This window comes from Folsomia candida, unplaced genomic scaffold (genome assembly GCF_002217175.1).
Source record: "Folsomia candida strain VU population unplaced genomic scaffold, ASM221717v1 Fcan01_Sc048, whole genome shotgun sequence".
NCBI classification, from domain to species: Eukaryota; Metazoa; Arthropoda; class Collembola; order Entomobryomorpha; family Isotomidae; genus Folsomia; species Folsomia candida.
In genome coordinates, this window is record NW_019091240.1 from 312,308 (window position 1) to 325,138 (window position 12,831).

Genomic DNA, 12,831 nt, shown 5'->3' on the forward strand with positions numbered 1-12,831 from the left:
CCACACCCCCTCAACCTGGCTGAATCTCAACCAATCTGAATTTTTGATGGGGTCCCGAGAGTCCCCAGAGACGCTGGAACACATTCATAGCTGCTCCTCTTTCTGCATCCATTCCATCTCGTGCACAATAAGCAGACACCTTATTCGCACTCTCTCTCTCGTCATAATAATGATGATAATATTTACTTCCTGGCTCTTTAAGGGCCGGGATGGATGGATGGATGGATGTTTGGGGGAGTAAAGTGACAGGTGCTTTGGCCGTTCGCGTGTTGGAAACCACATAGGAACAAGGCGAGGAGGACAGGTGGGCGCGGGCCGGGCGACTCATCCTTCCTTTCCTTACTTCCTCCTTGCATGTGGTGGGGAGGGTGGTGCACGGAGAAGAACGTGCGTGCAGGTCGAGTCCATATGTCACCAGTGAAGAACCAACAAAGTAGCAAAAATCAATCGCATCATGCAATCCAACCAACCAACCAACCAACTCACCAACCCAACCACCTCTCTTCCAAGTGTCTACATGTGCACACATATGCAGCCAGCCCAGTGTTATTAGCACAAGAAGAAGCGGGGAAGGAAGGACTTGATTAAAAGGTTGTTTGTGGCCTGGTCGGCCCTCCAATCTCGAGAGAAAGTAAGTGGAAGCCATGCATGCACGCACTTAATTACCATCACCAACAGCTCGAACAACAGCCATATGGATGGATGGAGTGACTGGATAGATTCCAAGTGCTGCGGAAGGAGGAAGAAGGAGGAGGAGGAGGAGAAAGTACACAAGGAGGAAGCCGTCCCTCGTGGGTGGGTGTGGTGCTGCCTTGTGCTGCACAGCACTCCTCACTCCCTGTCTTTCTTGTTGTGGAGGAAATGCTCTCCTCCGCTACTTTTACTTTTTGTTTGTAAAGCGGAAATTACGCCAGAAGTGCGGGGTCATCCAGAGAGGCGGGAGGGACGGAGAGTGGCCTAATGGGCATGGAGGTTGGTTGGATGGTTGGATGGCAGTGTGTGTGTGGTGGTGGTTGACTTGGTGGTGGTGGGCGCTGAGGAGGTGAAGTAATTAAAAGTTGCTTCCTCCATAATTGGGAGCGACTCACTGGCTGCTTGGCTTTTCCTCCATCATTTATTCATCGCCTTCTTCTAATTAAATCTCTCCAAGACACGCCACACAAAAATTCATCAACAGCCAAAACTGTTCCTATTAATTTACATGTACAAACAAATCTCATTTTCTACTTTCCACTTTCTTCTCCTTCCACTTTTCTCCGTCCAACCCAACTTATTGAGAGATTCTTTTTCCTCCTGCGGGGTGGCTGGTCATACGATGTACACACACGTACTGAGGAAGAGTACGGACGTACATCCAGCCCCCACGAAGCCTTGGCCATATGCACTTCCAGGCAGCAGGTCTCAAGTCTCTTGGAGATTGCACCATGTTCACCTGTCAAAAAGAGAAAGGGAGAGTGAGTGAAGTTCCTCCATCCATCCATTGTCTGCTCCTATGCTGCTGCTGCTCCTGCTACGCTGGGGGTGGTGGTGGTGGTGGAACATCTCCTACTTGCAGGTCGTCGCAAGGAGTTGAAATTTGCATAATTGAGACAAGAACTGCTCCTGTAACTTCTTCTCCCACGATTGTGACTGGGACGAGAAAGTCTCATCGTCAGTCAGAGAGAGGGAGAGAGAGAGAGAGAGAGAGAGTGAGTGATATGCAATAAGCTCTCCTCCTCCTCCAGCTACAACAAGATGAGCTGCATGTTTCATGAGGAATTTCACCTGGGAAATCTGATTTCGCCGTTGGAACCGGCCTAATCACCGCGCCGCCGCTTGTCCACTCGCGTCCAAGCGCCCATGAATCAATTCACCCACCACGGAGGGTGACACTGATCAAATTTTATGACCTCCCCAAAAACACAATCATCTCGGTCAGACTTTCTCCGTCTCAGACTTATCTTTAAATTCCTCCTTTATTCTTGGGTGGGACGCAGACTAATACTTTCTCCAGAAATGATACGATTATAATTGATGTATGCGGCGAGATGACCGACTCGGACGGATCCTACTCGCTGGGGACGAAGCAGGAGGACAAGACCGCACAATTATTATGATTATTATATCCTTCCTCTACTTATTATTGTCAGGGTTGCCTCTCGTGGAGCCTGGCATGACGACTTTCTTTCTCTCTCTCTGGCTCTCCACTTGATTTCTATTCCCTGCTCTGCTTACCTATGGTCTTTCTGTTGGAAAACTTTACATTTTTTCCCTCCTGTTATTCCCCAAATCCGGCATGAAAACAAGATCCATCACAATTTCTCTCTCTCTCTGGTATCCGACGGGAGAAGGATCTGATGTTTTGCGTTCATTTTGATCTTTTGATGGGTGATGGAGACCTGTCACGGTTGGTGGGGTAGTTATCCCATTAAAAATTAGTAGGACTGCCACCTTGTTTTCTGGAAGGGTCCCACGGGTAGGAGGAAAAGCGTCGGAATTCCATAACCCCTGCCACGAGAGAAGCTGCCTCCGCCTCTCTCTTCAGACTTCAGGTCCCTGATTGATTCGCTGCTTGATCCCTGGACTTTTCGGCCTCGTCGAGCTAAACTCGCCTATTTTGACTAGATGGATGTATGATGAACCCATTTTTGAAAAGTTGTTTGTTTTGTTGCCATATTGTGTTAATTTCCATTAGTGACTGAGTGAGTGAGCATTGAACAGCAGGAGCGGTGTGCGGATCGGGTACTCGATTCAATTAGGGTGGCCTCCCCCTGGGACAGGATGATCAAGTAGAAGGCAGGGGGCACGCACAACAAGGACTCCCATCCATCCATCCATAGCTCACGGCTACCTCATCCCCTGCTACTTTGAATTATCATCCACTTTTCCCTATCCAAGGGCCCCCTGTACCAATAATAAGGATAATTCCCGACCCATCTCGCCCTGCCCCGCGGTCGTGCTTTACACAACCACGACACTCACCCACCAGCTAAACCAACTGGTTGGGCTGGGAGTATGTGTAGTGATGGGATTCATTCTGGTAGCCCTTTTTCCGTACTACATACAAACTGAACTCTGATTGATTGCTTTCCAACTGTTTGCCTTCAACAAACTCAGTTCCCGAGGTTCAACACAATTCAATGACGACCAAGTCCCATCCAGCCTTACGTTCCGACCTACCAACCTGTGCTCTCACTACATGCGACTCTCTCTCTCTCAACCCACTCGCTCCCCAAAACGTATCCTTTCTCCTTTGCTTGCTTTCCAGAAATCTTTGTGAATCTCTTTGAGCAGCATTAAAATTTCAGAATGTGTTCCTTGACGGGGATAAATGCCGGAAATTAATCACATACAGACAGACACATACACACACACCGGCCACTAGGAGAGAGAGAGAGAGAGAAAGCAGCTCTCTCTCTGTGGAACCGGGGGGATGATGACAGTTGTTGTCATTTCAGTGACAAAACTAAGTATATACTTTTCCTCTTGTATGCGCCAACTTTGATGATGTCAAAGCCTTGGACACTGGGGTGGTGGTGGTGGTGGTGACATGTCGGCTATGGTCTCGATATGGGTGTGTATCTGGATGTAGGTGGTGTTGACAGAGAGTCAGCCAGCCACCAGCAGGTCCCTTCTCGCTCCAGTAACTCCTTTGACCCCGAGAGTTGCAAGGACTCTGATGTGAACCACCACCACCGCCACTCTGACCGGAATCAATAAAAAATCAAACCGATGTCCAAACCTGAATTATGGAGCAGGATCGGATACCAGAGACCACACCATAATCGGATGACGGGTGGGTAGCGGCCGTGGTGGTGACAACTTATACTCTCCGTCCGTCATGTCATGATGTCCAACCAACAAAAATCGTGGTGGTCGGGATGCAGGTGAGTCTCCACTTGTTTTCCTCTCTCTCTCTCTTTATGAATCTGCGACATTTGGTCCCGTCACGCTTCCTTCCTTCCGTCCTGCCTCCTCCTCTCAGTCGATACCTTCCGCTTCACTGAAATCAATTATCCCTCAGCTGCTACTCTTCGCTCGCTCTCTCTTAAAACTTACAGCACACAAAAAACTTTCCCCTTCTCGGCCCGTCAATCAATCAATATAATAAAGCTGAGCTCGAGAGAGAGAGAGAGAAAAAAACCTCTGAAAACTATGGAAAGATTAGAACAAGGGACACCGACAAATAAAAATCACTCTTAATATTTGACATGGGGAGACTTAAGCCACTTTCCGTGCGTTGTAATATGCGCAATCCCAACGCTAATAAAAAAATTACACCACCATCATCGCCCAAATCCAATAAAGAGCAAAATCATCACACACATCGTCCGCTTATCAAGAGGTGGTGGATGGATGGATGAATGAGAAATATCCGTGTGTACATGCAGGCACAATAGCAAAAGAGACAAGTGCAGCATGACATCTGCACAAAAATCCGGGCAAGGTGTGTGTATGCATATTCGTGTTAATGCGGAACCATATTTGCGTATCACCGCAGGTGCACGGAGCAATTGTCACGGTCACACAATGAATGAGCAAAAAGCTGATTAAACGTGTAATCCAAGATACATATTGTACAGTCTCGTTTTCATCTAGTCGCCCTTGTTTTTGTCATATCTGTTTGTCGTCGTTTCACGGCTGCTATTATCCATATCGGGATTTGTTTTAACAACAGAGTTGGGAAGCATTTTAGCTTTTGCTCTTTGCTCTGGAGCTGCGAGTTTCCGAGGAGGCTGGATGATGGGGATGGATACAATGGTTGGACAATAAATTCGGATGGAAATTTCATTACTCTATTCAATGCGAATTATCCCCATCTCATCTCCCGCATATTGCCCCATGAGTCTGCATCCAGGGAGCGTGTGGGGTGGGGGTGGTTGGTGGGGAGAGAGCGGCCGAGGCAGCCCGTCCGACGTGGAGGACCCACCCATCGCACGTATTACCGTGCCCAGAAAGAGATGGGATTAGACTGATGTAATGTTGTTAATGGGCTCTTCCCTCATCCCCAAGGACCACAAATGGAAGTCTCTCCTTCTACCCGGCTGCTGCCCGGGGGACGTCGCCGTGATGCCCACTAGATGCGCATATAGGCAAATATAATAACACACAGCATCACAATAACAACGGCATCAACGTGTACATGATGTTTGTTGGGTGATTGCCACTGTCACAACTTTGTGCTCTCACCCCCACCCTCCCAATTTCCTCTCTCTCTCTCTCTCCGTTACTACTAATAAGCAAACAAAAGAAGCTCATCATTCATATGGCAGGCACAAGTGGATTTGTGTAATGCAATCAAATCACAATCAAAACATGATCCACTCGCTCCCTCAATAAAGTCGGATTATCCTTGTCACAGCCTCCAATAAAAATAAAAATGGGATTGTACTCGAAATAGATACGAGCTCAGGAGAGAGAAGAGAGAGGGTTTCCAGAGAGCCTACTTCATGACTACTTTCCTCCTCTCGCTCCATTATCCACGGATTACTTTCCAGGGCTTTGGAGATGCTTGTGAAAAAAGTGAAGTAGTGAACACAACATCATCGTCCTCATATATTTATCCTCAATTTTTGTAGGGGCAGCTTCACAGCAGCCACACATGCAGCCAGGTTTTTATGTAATGCAGTAGACAATTTGAGACAAAGTGCTTTCTCTGCTTGCTTCAATCACTCGGCTTGGTTTTCCTCCTCGGCCAGTGCTTAATGTCCTATCTGACATTCTCTCTCGTTCCATCGTCGTCGTGTATGATGATGTCAAGTGGGTAACGATGGGGAAGGAGGGTGTGTAATCGGAGCGGAAACGGGGGTCACGTGGCGCCTCACCTATGACCCGAGTGGGCACGCGGCCACAATTTCCGTCCCATTTCCGACGCCGCCACCGCCACCACGTCCACTTAAGCAGGATAATACTCAATGACACAGGATAAAGAACCTGTTGTGGAGGGTGGGCTCCTGAGTGGACGAGGCCTTCATTATGTAATGCACTTTTTTAGGAAGGAAGCACCACCACTTGGAGGAATATTACCTGGGCGGATGGGGTGCACATAATCATATATCCATTATCCCATGCTCGCCCAGGAGGGGGCAAGGTCTGCACGTGGCTGTGGCAGGTTTGGCGTGGCAAAAAAGAAGGACATTGAGGACGAAAGGAGGAAAAAAGGCAGAGAGTAACGAACTAAACGGTGAAATGGCAGGGATGAAATCCCCAACAGCCTACTACACTTTGAAAAAAGAAGAACGGGATCCAATTATCTCGTCCATTCTCTACCCCAGATCCGGTTGCAAACAGTCAGCAGACATTCATTCATACGAAACGAAAAGAACAGCAAACCATTTAAGTAAGCGCTGCCAGTAAAACAATGCCGGAGAGAATTGTACTACTTTCTACTTGCCCTATTTTGATTGATTAACAAAGCATTCGTGTAAAAATGTAATCAAATTACGGCCAGCAGCAGCAGCAGCAGAGACAAAGAAGACCAAGTGGAGAGAGAGAAAAAAAAGCAATGGGAATGGGAATATAATAAAGGGTCGCATTCGCAGAAGTGGGTGTGGGAGTACTTGTCCGTACGTACGTACGTCTACGTGGCGTGGGTGGGGCGAGATGAGATTTTTATTGAAAACTAAGCATAAATCTGGACTCTTCTGGTTATCGTTCTCGTCCTCGTCGTCATCTCCTTCTCGCATTGTGGTTCGTAGCTTTCTCTTTCTCGCACAAGTTAAGTTTAATGACTGGTTGGTCTCTCTCTCTCTTTCTTCGTCCTGTTCTATTATACGATTTCTGAGAGCTGCTGCTTCTCCTGCTTCTACTTTTACTTGAGATGAGATGAATATTTAAGCCGACTCGGCATGAATAATTCCCACCTGGGCCAATTAACAGCACTAATTAACCCTCGCTTGTCAACCTGCCCCCTGAGCCACCAGCCGAGATTTCAACTCTCTCTCCTCCTCCTTCATGGCGTCTTCTTTCTCTCCCAATTATTAAGATGGAAGGCAAAGTTGAAGAAGCCATGGTTGAAGTAGAGCAAAAACCACGACCCTCGCCATCACCCTCCACTCCTGGTCAAAATCTCGGGTCCAATCTAATCATACAAACGCTACTTTGGGTTGCATATTACTCGCCTCCAAATTATGAGAAGTACGAGAAGAGGAAGAACCTCCAGTTTCTCAGCTTGGGTCATGAATAATAGGCCAGAAGTTGGACAACATTAGGCAGCAGCAGCCAGGCAGCCAGCAACATGGGTGGTTTGGTGTTTGGGGTGTTTGCCTACAACTTGCGTGGTTTGGTTTTGGTTGTTGAATAATTCCGAGAAAAAGACACCACGGAAAAGTGAGGCGGGGAAAATATAAGACACAAGGTAAATAAACAGAGGGGCAATATGGATAGGACGCGATGAAGTGCCACATACGGAGAGCAAATTTTTTTTAAGGTGCGCCACCACGTTGTCATGATAAGGACGGAATAATGGTCAATTACCCAAAATTGGCTACTCGTGGACAGCTTTCCCACTGAATGGGAGAAGGACAAGGAAGAGGAAACGGTGGTGGTAAATAATTTCAAAAAGTGATTATTTTTCACGAGCCTCTCACGAGTTTACTAGATTGAAGAAGAAGAATCATGTAATATTTTGTTGGCCAAATTAAAACGGCGATTAAACACAATTTCAATATCCTGCTCCTTTCTCGTTCGATTTCACTTTAGACTTTTGACCGGGAGGCATATTATACGAGTCGGTCGGGCGGAACTCGTGAGGTTGATGCTTGGTTGGGCTATGTGTTCACAATAATGTGAACACATACATGGTCCTATGGCGTATGGCTCAATTTTAACTTGGCTATGCAACACACGGTAAATTGAATTCGGATCGGTCGGTAGTGAACCAACTCGCCTTTTTTGTCATTGTTTGGAAGCAATGAGCAGAGAAAATAAAGGGGTTGCAGTGAATGGTGTGTGTCCATTTCGTCTCATTCTCCCCACTTTCACGTCTTTCACCCCTTCCTCGCTCCTCCGCTTATGGCCATATGCGTATATCTCCAGACCTGCTGTGTGCAAGTCACTCAGGGCATGACGGGAATTATTGCCTACAAACAATTGGTTCGTTCCGGTGTATCAAATGAGTCAAATAATAAAATGAATGAGGTGACAATCGCTTTTTCCGTGGTGGTGGGGCACATTGTGTGTGGTTGATGGGAATGATCAGAGAAAGAGAACAGCGAATCGGTCGGTTTAGTCTTTTATTCATTCTTCTTCTTGGGCAAAGAGGATAATAATGTGTGAAAAGCGGAGAAAGGAACAAGTGCAGAGAGGGAAAGAGCATCTTGTTTCCAGACGTGAATAGGTCATGACTCAAGGTGACCTTCCAGGAAAACTGACCAAGATTCGAGATCCTTTGGTTTGTCAACTTGACCACCGAAATGCACACAGGAGAGGAAGTGGATAAGTGAGCGAGGAAGCCTGGCTGGTATGCAGGAGGGCTGTGGGAAGGAAGGGAGGAGGAGGATGGAGTGGTGTCAGTCACAAATAATGGATTAGATTCTTGAATAAGTCAACCCTCCCCAGAAATAATGGAGGTGAGGTAAATGTGTTGATGTGATGTCAAATCTGCACCGTTTTAAAAGGGAATAAAACCCGGTGAAACCTTTTAAGGATGGACACAAAAGGGAAGAAGAGGAGAGGAGATAAGATACGGATAGCAGATTTATGAATAATTGGAGAAAGTTGGCATGTAGTAATGTAATGGTCAATTATCCACAATTGGCATGGCATGGCTCAACTACTGCCCTCCTGCTGCTGCTCCTCCTATACGGTCGGCTATGTCTCTCGCTTATCTATAGCCATGCATTCACCCACCACTATCTTTATTTAGTGGAGAGGGTTGATTTCGTAATGCGACTTTTTTTTCTTTTACTTTACGCCACTTTTTTTGTTATGGATGGATGGATGGATGAATGACAATAAACTCAATTATTTCGTGCGGTCATTATTTTTCAATATCACGCAACAATATATCCCAACGATAATGATGTGACGATCAAAGTCAGAATGAGAAAGTATGAATTTTAAAGACACCCTTAAATAATGCATGCTTACCAAACTTATTGTCTGGAAAGGTCGACTTTGTATTTGTATTTATGAACTGGTACAAGTTTCAGCATATTCTTAGTAAATCATGATTTAGAGACAAACTTATTCATGTGTGCCGGCCGGGATTGAGCAGGATAAATAATACTGTTCTTGACTTGCTTTTTAAATAGTTTTGATTTGTCAACATTTACATTTTATCAGAAGAAACGAAGCATTGTGACAAAATTTCCTAAAAGCTGGAAACATAATTTGAGAAATATGGTGAACGTTTGTTTATAGAAAAATATATGCTGATTTTCGCCCTTATTTTTCCTTTCTCGTAAAACCAGCCAGGGAAAAAACAACAACAACAACAACACCAGCAATCCTGTCAATTCATCCATCAAAATTTACCAAACTTTCTATTATTTCCCAACTTTTGTTTTGTCATTGTCTGCGTACATTTCCTGATAATTATTTAGGGTTTGTTCATACCTCGCCCCATGTCGTCCTCCCGATATTGTGTCATCATCATCATCATAATCATCAAAACGCAATAAAAGTGCCTGAGCTACACCATTTTTCCATTTCGACTTAAAAATTTAGAACCTACATTTTCACGCCATAATTCAATCACATTGTACATAAAGACATAATTTCACATCCATCCATCCAACTCACCTTAACTATTCCATGAATGATGGTAATGGTAATTCCGTTTGTAATCAACTTTAACTTTTATGATGGACGATCACATAGGTTCGCATGCATGCATTGCGAGAGAGAGAGCAGCCTAGCTAATAATGCCAGTCCATACATTCATACAGATAGGCCTTCTAATCATAATCATTTCCCTACCTCGCTCGCCCGCAGTAATCAGCCAAGAAAGACGATGAGACACTTTTTAATTCTTTATCCGACTACCACACCACCATTTAAATTGCGTGTGTCATCCCTGCTGCACAGAGGATCCATGTCGCGTCGTTGTCGTCACCACCCATAAGTGGTTCAATTATCGGGGAGACCATGTCGTCGTCGTGGTGTGCGGAATGGAGGAGTGGAAGAGGTCTTTAAAAATGGAGAATGATTATCCCACTGTATCATCATCATCATCATCGTCGTCGTCCACTCTGGAAAACTGATTACTAAAAAACGACTCGGAAATTATTCAGGTGCCAAAGTGTGGTATGGAGTGGCCGGGCTTGGCCTGAACCAATTTTACACCCCAATCATCAACTTTCTTCGTGTCATCATTAAATACTTATCCTCATCAATCCGCCAGATATTTCCAAAGAAATGGGAAAAAGGCTGAATTGTGAAAAATCTCTTTATTTCCTCCCGTTAAAAGCGTAATATAAAGTTGGCGTGTGATAAGGAGACACGACGACGACGAGCCTATGGTAAACTGCTTGGTGGTTAAAAAGAAAGCCGTATATATTACTGACTGACTGGCTGGCTGGCTGACTCAATTACAGCAGCAGAACAACACGGAATATTGAATGCACATATGTACATATGCCTTCCCCCTGTCTGGCTCAGCTATGCAAAACACCTCCAATTATGTGTGAAGGGAATCATATTTTTTCCAAAAGGGTTCAAAATTTAAAAGAAATGTCACACCAGCGGCTGAGTGAGATATGCATGGAGGCAACAGGAGCAAGGGGGCTGAATTATTCGGGAGCAGAAAGTTCAAGATATTTCACTCAAAACTTGAACCGGAATGACATTGGGGTAGATTACTAGCAAGGGATGAGAAGGAAGGAATGAAGGAAGGAAAAATGTGATTAAGTTGGAACACGACTTGGAAATGAAAAAATTACTCTTCATCATCATTCTTACAGTTGATGACTATTTTATTAATTTTATTCATATCGTGACATAATTGTCTGTGCTGTAATCGGTGTCACATTAAGTTGGGAATTAAGATTGAGTGCATAAATGTTCAACCCAATACGGTGCACTGGTTAAGGATAAGGATGATTTCACACGAGGGGCAATTTGTTACTAGATAAAAAGGAAGAAAGGGAGATTCACTGTTCAGTGTCACAAGGTTTGCTCGCTCCCAATTTCCCAACAGCAATGGAATGCACATTGTTTTATAAGTGTGGTGGTGCGGAAAATGGAAATGGGAGGAGGGTGGGGGGCACTAATAAGATATAGTTCAATTAAAAGATACATAGAGCCAGAGTCTTTAGTTTACGATTGTGAAAACCCGAGTTGATTTTAGCTACGTCATTTTAAGATATTTGAGTTCAAAGTTTTCAAAAATTGTCTAGACGATCACCTAAGACAATTTTTGAACCCCATTACCAAACCCCCATTTCCTTTCTCCGCATCCCCGCTCTTATAAAACAGGGTGTAAGTAATGTGTCAAAAGTAAAAACAGTGCAACTCGGGAGGTACAGTGGCAAATTTTTGTCTCACATTCCCACAAGTAGACTCTCCAGTTATACACCTAGAATGATGTACGTTTATACAATCGGAGACACGTGTAATTTTTCAGGACTTTGCATAAACAATGCATGCACTCATTAATGCTTATAAATACACTTATCCCAGTGCGATTTCTCGAGCTGAAATTACGAAATGATAATGAAATAGCTATCAGTTAAGAACTAAATTAGTTAAGTAACATCACACTTCAAATTTGCGATAATTGGTTCGAGCACGAAATGCATTGATAGAAGAGTTACGAAATCACATTCATGTGTCGATGTCAACTTTTTTAAGCTTCTTGCTGTGTTTCCTGGAATTATACAGTATTTATTTACTATGCTTCCGCATACTACTACATTTCGTCTGAGTCGCACCTAAAAAGCCTAACGTGAAAAAATAACGAAGCATTGGAATTTCTTTTACTACGTCTTTGCATAGAATTTCATGGGAATGTGGTGGTGTGATTGTGGTACGTTGCTTAATGGCAAGCCTGCTAATTATAATGCGATTTATGTAATAAGACTGAGGCATGTTTTATTATTAGGTTTGCTTAAAAATACTCGTGCAACTATGCCGTGATTACGGTTTGGCAGTGGTGGTGTGGAATGAATGACATTATTTATTTGATGTATGTGTGTGTACATATAATGTAATCCTATTCCGATGTTATTATTATGTCAGACGAAACAAAGCGTAATTTGAGAACCATTTTCTCCTCTCCGCTTTTGTTCATTTTCCATTCTATTAAGGGTTTCGGGGTTTAGAACGATTTTACATGTACACTTGTTATTACATTTTATTAACTTTGCTCCATAAAGTAGAGAATGCATATTTTTATACTTTTAACAACCGTGTTTTCTTAATGTCTTTATTGGATTTCTTAAGTTGAGAAAAGTTGCAGCAAAGTTTCAGAAGCTTCTGGATAAATCAGGTTGGTTTTATTTTGAGAAATGAGTAAAATATTTTGGTAAGATTTGTAATAGACATGCATAAAGCGGTGTAGGTAGAGACAGCCAATTTTCAGAATTAATTCGCCACTGCTAACATAAAGCTTATCAGAACTGTTATCAATACATTCATCATCAAAATATGTCACATTTCTAAGTTCTGGGGAGATATTTCTCATAAGATGAGTTACCAAAGCCCTCAATTAATGTATATTTCTATTATTTTATTCCTATCGACTATCTTGTACCGTTCTCTAACTCATCAAATGAAGCAGAACTAGAGGCACAGAAAACTGCATACTTGGTCCCCCTTTTGAGCCACAACATTTTCACTCTCTCTAAACCAGACGAAATCCTTTGTACCATGATCAACACGAGTTCGAGATACCCCAAGTTGCCTTAAACG